General features: G+C 46.7%; 1 pseudogene; it reads right to left on the reverse strand.

Moving 5' to 3' along the window:
• Window positions 1–1,225: 1,225 nt before the first annotated feature.
• On the reverse strand, window positions 1,226–3,150 carry LOC144100635 (uncharacterized; annotated as a pseudogene).
• Window positions 3,151–6,740: the final 3,590 nt, after the last annotated feature.

The raw sequence follows: 6,740 nt of genomic DNA on the forward strand, positions 1-6,740 counted from the left end.
GCAGAGGTTAGCAGAGCAGCTGACGCGACAGGCCACAGTGAGAAAACACGAAAATCAGGTCACCCCACCACAAGCTCACTAGGTGCAGAATACTCTCCGTCATCGAGAGCACAGAGACAGAACAATGTCCTCTTCACGTCGCCTCTGAGCCCCGTAAAATTATACAAAAACAAGCAACATTGTTCACTCTAAAAATTGGCAATTACTAGTTATATGCTAATTGTCTCTTGTCGTCAGTATTTGGTTGAAATATTGAGGAACAGCAGTTGCATAAAAACTTTTCTCCCTTCCACAGAGGCAAACCGTTCGCAGCAGCAACATCCACAGTGGCTATCATTTCATACGCTTCCAAACCTTTGTACACTGTATACCACAGATGCCAACCCTCGAGAGCGCTCACTCCCCGCCCCACCTAACACTCAGGTGTCACGCAAGCCTGACGCCTGCACGCGGAATTTTCCGTGTACAACATACCATGACGCCCACGACATTTGATGTGTGCCACGGAGAATGGGCCTCCTACAGCTGCTGCTGGGTAACTATTTTAGCCTTTATGCAAATTCATTGCCTGTATATGTAAAACGTCGATCAAAAACTAGTAAAAAGCCGATCACTAACTGCCAGTATGCGCGCAAGCACTTAATCTTCGTTAGTTAAAGAATTGTTTGGCAAGTCCTAGGAGTTTACTGTGAAGAGTGCACCTTGGAAGCGAAATAAGCTATCGACCAGCTCATACTTCTTCGCGGAGCGTTTTGTTCAATACCTGGTAGTGGACTCCCGACCTCTTACAGACCTAGACACATTTGCCGAGAGCGGCTCAACACGGCACCGTGAAGTCCTTTCACGTCATTTACGAATGGCTTGTGCTCGAAAGAAAGCGAGAGGGAATAAACTTTATTAATATAAATCAATTACGCGGTGGTTCACCCAGGTGCGGGAAGCCATTAATCGAATACGGGCCTCCAGACCTGACCTATCAGCTAGCGCTTAAAGGGGAGCTCTATGTGAGCCAGCTTCGCCTCCCACTGCTCGTAGCCATTCGGAAGAACTTCTCATGACTCCAAGGGGCATATTGAGCCCGACACGCATAAAGATGATTTAAGAACGAATACAACGGCACACCTTCGAGCACTCTTTGCTAGTGTGTGTACGTTTGCATAGTACTTGCCAACAAAAAGAAAAGCCAAGCTCTCGTGTGCATGGCTGGTTATCTTGAGCTCTCCGCACACTTTCAGCACCTACCTGTCTTCCATGGCGCCACTCACGAACCGTGATGCCGAGACCACTAAGTCCGCATTTCGCCGTGCGATGCTCCGAACGACGCACAAATCTCCAGCCAGCTTTGGTGCTCGCAGCTCGCAGCCATCAACGGTGATGTTTACAAGACGGTAGATCTTTTCGAGACCAAAGCGCAAGTCCTTGATAAATGCCGCAGCTACATCCGACTTCCCAGCTGTCAAGTGAATCCTCCGGATACTGCTACTGGTTCTCACTGCGTTAACCAGAAGCCCAACGTCCTGCTCGTCCATGCATCTCACGCCGACGCGCAGTTCCTTTATGCTCGCATTTTGATGTAGCGAATCAGAAATGAGTCTCCAGCACTTCTTAGTAGACTCAACAAAAATGTAGCGGAGCCACACGGTCATGTGGAGCTTTCTCAGGGCAGTCGCTGTCCTGATGTACAAGGCTATGGTCCTATTCGTCATCTCGTCCACGTCAGGTAGCCATATTTCGACGTCGGCACATGTAATGTGGCTGAGAGAGGGTAACCGCAAAAACGTCCGACAAAAGTCGTCTCGAGAATCCTAGGCTCGGAAAGGCATAAACTTTCGAGAATCCTCGACACCTCAGCATTTCTTTGTTATGCGTGACGTCGAGTGTCGTGTCGAAGGAAATGTTTTCCTCCGCTCCGCTAGCCATGAGGGCTTCGCAGACTTTCTCCCATAAATATCGTTCACTGCACTGTCCGCTTATAGTTACCTTCATCGAACTCTTCTTTGCTGATAGTGCCTTGAATAGCGACGTCCACTTCTCTGGGTCGCAAATGCGAAGAGGTAACGTAACAGCTTCTAGAGTCCCGTTTTCTGGCAACGCCAGGAGCCAGGAGTTGAAGTCGGCAGTGCTCGAGACGGCGGATCCTCCAAGTCGGTCGATCCACTCATCGAATGTGAAGATTGAAATGTTCAGTCGTCGCAAAACTTTGTTGCGAGTGAGAACATCGACCATGAGCGCGCAACTCTCGAAGTCCATTATAAGACCAGTGAGGCTCGCGTCTGTCACGGTGCGGTTTTCCAGGAGGCCTTCGAGCACCCACTTCAAGGAATTCTGCCGCACCTCGTTGTACGCTCTAACGTTCAGTTTTTCCAGGCTTCTGCTGGCAGCTACGTACCTTGAGAACATACTGCGGTATTCTGGTAAGGCTTCGCTGATTACAGAACCGTGCATGGACAGTTCTTTAAGAGAAGTGTTTGCTGTCAGCGCTGCTAAAAAATTGTTGGCGGCTCTGCCTTTCATGTCCAGCTCTGGCACTCTCAGGGATGTCAGCGTAGTCCTCGTATGCAGGATTTCGGTCAGTGCGCCACCAAACGTGATAGGACCACCCGAAGCTGTCTCGAGTTCCAATTCCTGGAGATTCACGAGGGATGGGATGACTGAAGACATATCCTTGAGTCTAACAAGCGCACTGAAGTGGAGCTTTAACGATCTTATGGAGGAATTCGCTTGAAGCGCGTCGCCGAAGAGCTCCTCAGACCCTTTGAGGCAGGCAACTCGTACGTCGAGAGCCGCCACACACGAATGTGTCTTCAGAAGTTGGTAGACGAGAGCCACTGCGAGACGTATTTCATGTTTCTTTGGACTTGGTAGACACGGCTCCTTGAACGTGACCAGGGACAGCCGACCGGTGTCGCCTGGTAGATTACGCAGTTCTAGCCGAGCGGGCCAGAAAAACTCGTTCCACGAAGTGAGGTGGCCGGAAATCTGGCAGGCTCTGTCTTTGGTCGCCGTACAGGGTAAATGGAAGTTTATGGCAGAGCCGGTGCACCAGCCTGTGGCCCCCTCTAGGCCGGCCAAGCAATCCGCTGCTTGAACGGCTAGCTCCGACCCAATAGGAGGCTGTGGTGCCTGCCTTCGGCTTTCGAGCTGTGCCATTTGCACTGGAGGAGTAAAAAAAGTTGAAACAGAGGTTATTAGAGACGATCGCAAATAAAAATTAAATAATGATGTTACGGGCAACAGTATAAACTCTAGAATGTTCCAAACAGTGCCGCTCACTAAAGAGATAGTAAAAATGGTAGCCTGAAATGAATACACGACGACAATGGCCTTGTGTTGGCGCGTTTTATCAGGATCTGGTGTTCAGTGGCATTTACGGTGCTGCTTGTCTGACAAGACAGGAACTCACTAAGCTCCACAAGAAAATAACAGTTCAAACATAACTCATGCCCGTATGTTGATTGTCGCATAACCAGAACGTTTCCATACGACTTCAAATCTGTTCATTTTGCCATGTGTGACCAACTTAGGAAAGCAAGTTCATAGTCTCTCGCTCTTCCTGTGTGGCTACAATTTAATTGTAAAACAATACACTTCGCTTCACTAACTATATTCAAGGAATCCCCCATCGTTTGCGGAACCTAGATTTGTAAAGTCATCCACAAATGCTTATTATTTACGTATGCGCAGAAAAAATTTCATTGGGACACACTTCCTCATGCCAACTGCGTGAAAAATCTGAAAATGCATCGGATCGTGCGTGCTTCATAAGCTGGCAACAGTAGGGGGTAAATTTGTCACTACGCAGTGCTAGAATCTTTTTTCTTTTAGCAAACACACAAAAAGTAAACACTTGTAATCAATAGTGCCACTTAAACGGCGAGCTGGAGATACGGGGAAGAGGTGTATGTGCACTCATTTGTTCTTGTGCTTAAGGGCGAATAACGCACGTCAACTGCCAGGCATTGGCGAGGACTGAAGCACTGACATGCTTGACCAAATATATCGCCCAACAGTATATTTGAAACATGAGGACACACTTCTTAAATTAAAACGGACTTGTGTTGTGTGAGAGAAGCGTAAATTAATTAGGCAAACAATCTTGATGCGTAGAATATACAAGGTTCAAAGGGAAATGAATAGTGAGGTTGATGTGTAAAAGAAAAGGAGACAGCAGGGAATCTCAACAATGTAGCCCTATTCAGCGAAAAAAAATTATGTTACGACTTAGCACACAATCCTGTTTGCGATTTATCGTGCGCAAACGTATTAGCATGAAGGGAAATAATAACCAAGCCGCGAAAGCGACACCAAGTTGTTAAAGTGGGACTCCGGGAAACTGCCTCGCTTAGAGAAGGATGAAACGAAAACAGAAAGTGATCTTGACTTTTGGGTTAAATGTGAAACGGGCACAAAGGTTTCACATCCAGTTCAGATTTGTGGGATCCGTAGCTGCTTAGAAGAAAAAAAAGTCTGAAAGATCGTCATTGTGTTTGACCACCCTTTAAGGGAAGGGAAGGTACAGCTTGTCAGGAAAAGACACAGTTGCGAATTTAGCCCTCTTACATTAGACTCCTCCCGCGAATCCTAAAAGCAGAAATCTATGCAAAGGTTCATAGAAAACCAGACTCTTTCCGCCTGGAAATATCTTGACTCATGTCTCTGCAGTGTAATGTAATTTCGACCTCTGTGTCATGGGCCCAAAGTATACGTGCTGACAATACTTGGGGAGGACCCAGAAGCTTGGGATACCCGCAATGCAAATGGTTATTAGCCGCTGCTGTTGAATAACATAGCGATAAAAATCTGTCGGATATATTCACAAGAAAGGAGTAGTCTACTCCATGGACAGTAGTAAGCACTGCTAAAAATCGGTCCGGTAAGTGCGAGTGCAATACGGAAATATAGAGCGAGAAAGGCCAGTTTATATAGCGGTCTAGAAGCGGCACCTGATTTGTCTTGGCATTGCAGATCGACAGTGCCTAATGCAGTAGTATGCTAGGCATTATCAAAAAGCCTCGCAATGATCGTTTCTTGGGGTCCATTTTTCTGTCGTCCATAAAAGTGTCATGAAAGAAAATTTGAACAGCTCTGATATTGGGGTACGTGGGCAACACTTCAGAAGTTAGAATGTGTTCAGAAAAATAATTTGGGGTGTGTGAAGGCGAGGGTGGTTAGCAATAAAACTGTAACCACTCCAAAATATCACTGGTATTGCGAGGAAAACAATCACGCTTGAATAAAAACTGAGAACTTGAAAGTGTAATCCTTCAAGTAAGAGAGGCAATCGGCGCTTATAGATCGGTAAGATCCGGCATAAACTTTGGTTGGACAACCAAGTAGCACAGCGCTCCTCGTTCTAAAAGAAGGGGACTCCTGCGCAGCACATTCGGAAAAGAAGAAAAGAGCCCATCTGTAAGATTATTTGACGTCCATTTCATAAGCTAGAGCAAGCTACTTCTTCTCAAGATGGAGCGGCTGCTCCTCTGCGTAGGCAGGATTCCGGCAATCTGAGCGATGTTCTCAGAAACATGGTTGATGTGCTGCCGCTAATTAGGAGCCGCAGCATATGTGACCCAAAGATACATAATGGTCTTAACCTGAATCATAATAATCTGAGGCTAAGCCAACAATCTATTCAGTCCATCAAATAGCGAGAAAAAATAATGGTCGTTTCTTTGCAGTGATAAACAGGCATGATGCGGTAAACGAAAATTCAAAAACAAGGAAGGAAAAATAGCTGCATCACTAGCATACAAGGCGCCAGTTTTCGCGCAATAAGGACTTCGAGGTGAGAAGAATGGTATATTTGAAAGAATAAAGGTAAGGTGTTTACAAGCAGGCTCTCACCTATTCGGATACGAAACAATAAACACATTCTTGGGAGGGAATTCAATTTTTACGACCTGGAAATTGAGACATCTATGTCAGAAAGCAACAGCTTACCTGCTCCGGTCCCCTGTACAAGTGCCTCCTCTTCTTTGTCCTTTCAGCGACGATGATGCTAAGGGCACATCATGCGGGTGATTCGCGCTTTCACGCTGGCTGGGCATCGGTTTCATTTTTTTTTTCACAGGTGAAACAATGAAATATTTATTGCCAGATGTAACTGATCCTTTTGAAATAAACGTACGAGAATGAATGAAGATGATGACGAAACAAGAATTACTTGAGGAGAAGAAGAAGAAGAATTGGAGGAACGGTCCTTCGCACCGTATGAGCGACTCTCAAACCGGCTCGATAGGCTGTGCCCGACTGACAACCTCACCTCTTACGCCGAATCAAAAGCGCAACCAACGTCACAGCGTCCGAAGTCCCGAAATGCTCCGTGGAATGCATGCTGCAGCCACGAAGCGCCCCGAAATGCTCATTATGAAAAGGGAAACATTGTTCATTTCGAAGCTGACGGAGGCCATCTTGCGCTACAGTCAAACAAACCGGACGACCACAGAAGGGCAACAACTTACCATTCGCTCGCAAACGACCTCACGGAGTGCATGAACGACACCATTGCAGACGTGGCCTGTATGTCAAAGCTTAAAACTATACCTGTGATGTCGTCCTCACCTAACTCGTATTCACTATAACATCGCTATAGAGGCGACAACTCCGATGACGTCTTTTGGCTTGTGCATGGCAGGAAGGCTACTACCGCGAACCCATATGCCCATAAAAAAGTGCCCAGACATCAACTTAGAAGACGCCTCGAGGTGAAGGAGGAGGAAGAGGAAAGGCAGAGAGGTTAG

Source organism: Amblyomma americanum, chromosome 8, assembly GCF_052857255.1.
Source record: "Amblyomma americanum isolate KBUSLIRL-KWMA chromosome 8, ASM5285725v1, whole genome shotgun sequence".
Classification (NCBI taxonomy): domain Eukaryota; kingdom Metazoa; phylum Arthropoda; class Arachnida; order Ixodida; family Ixodidae; genus Amblyomma; species Amblyomma americanum.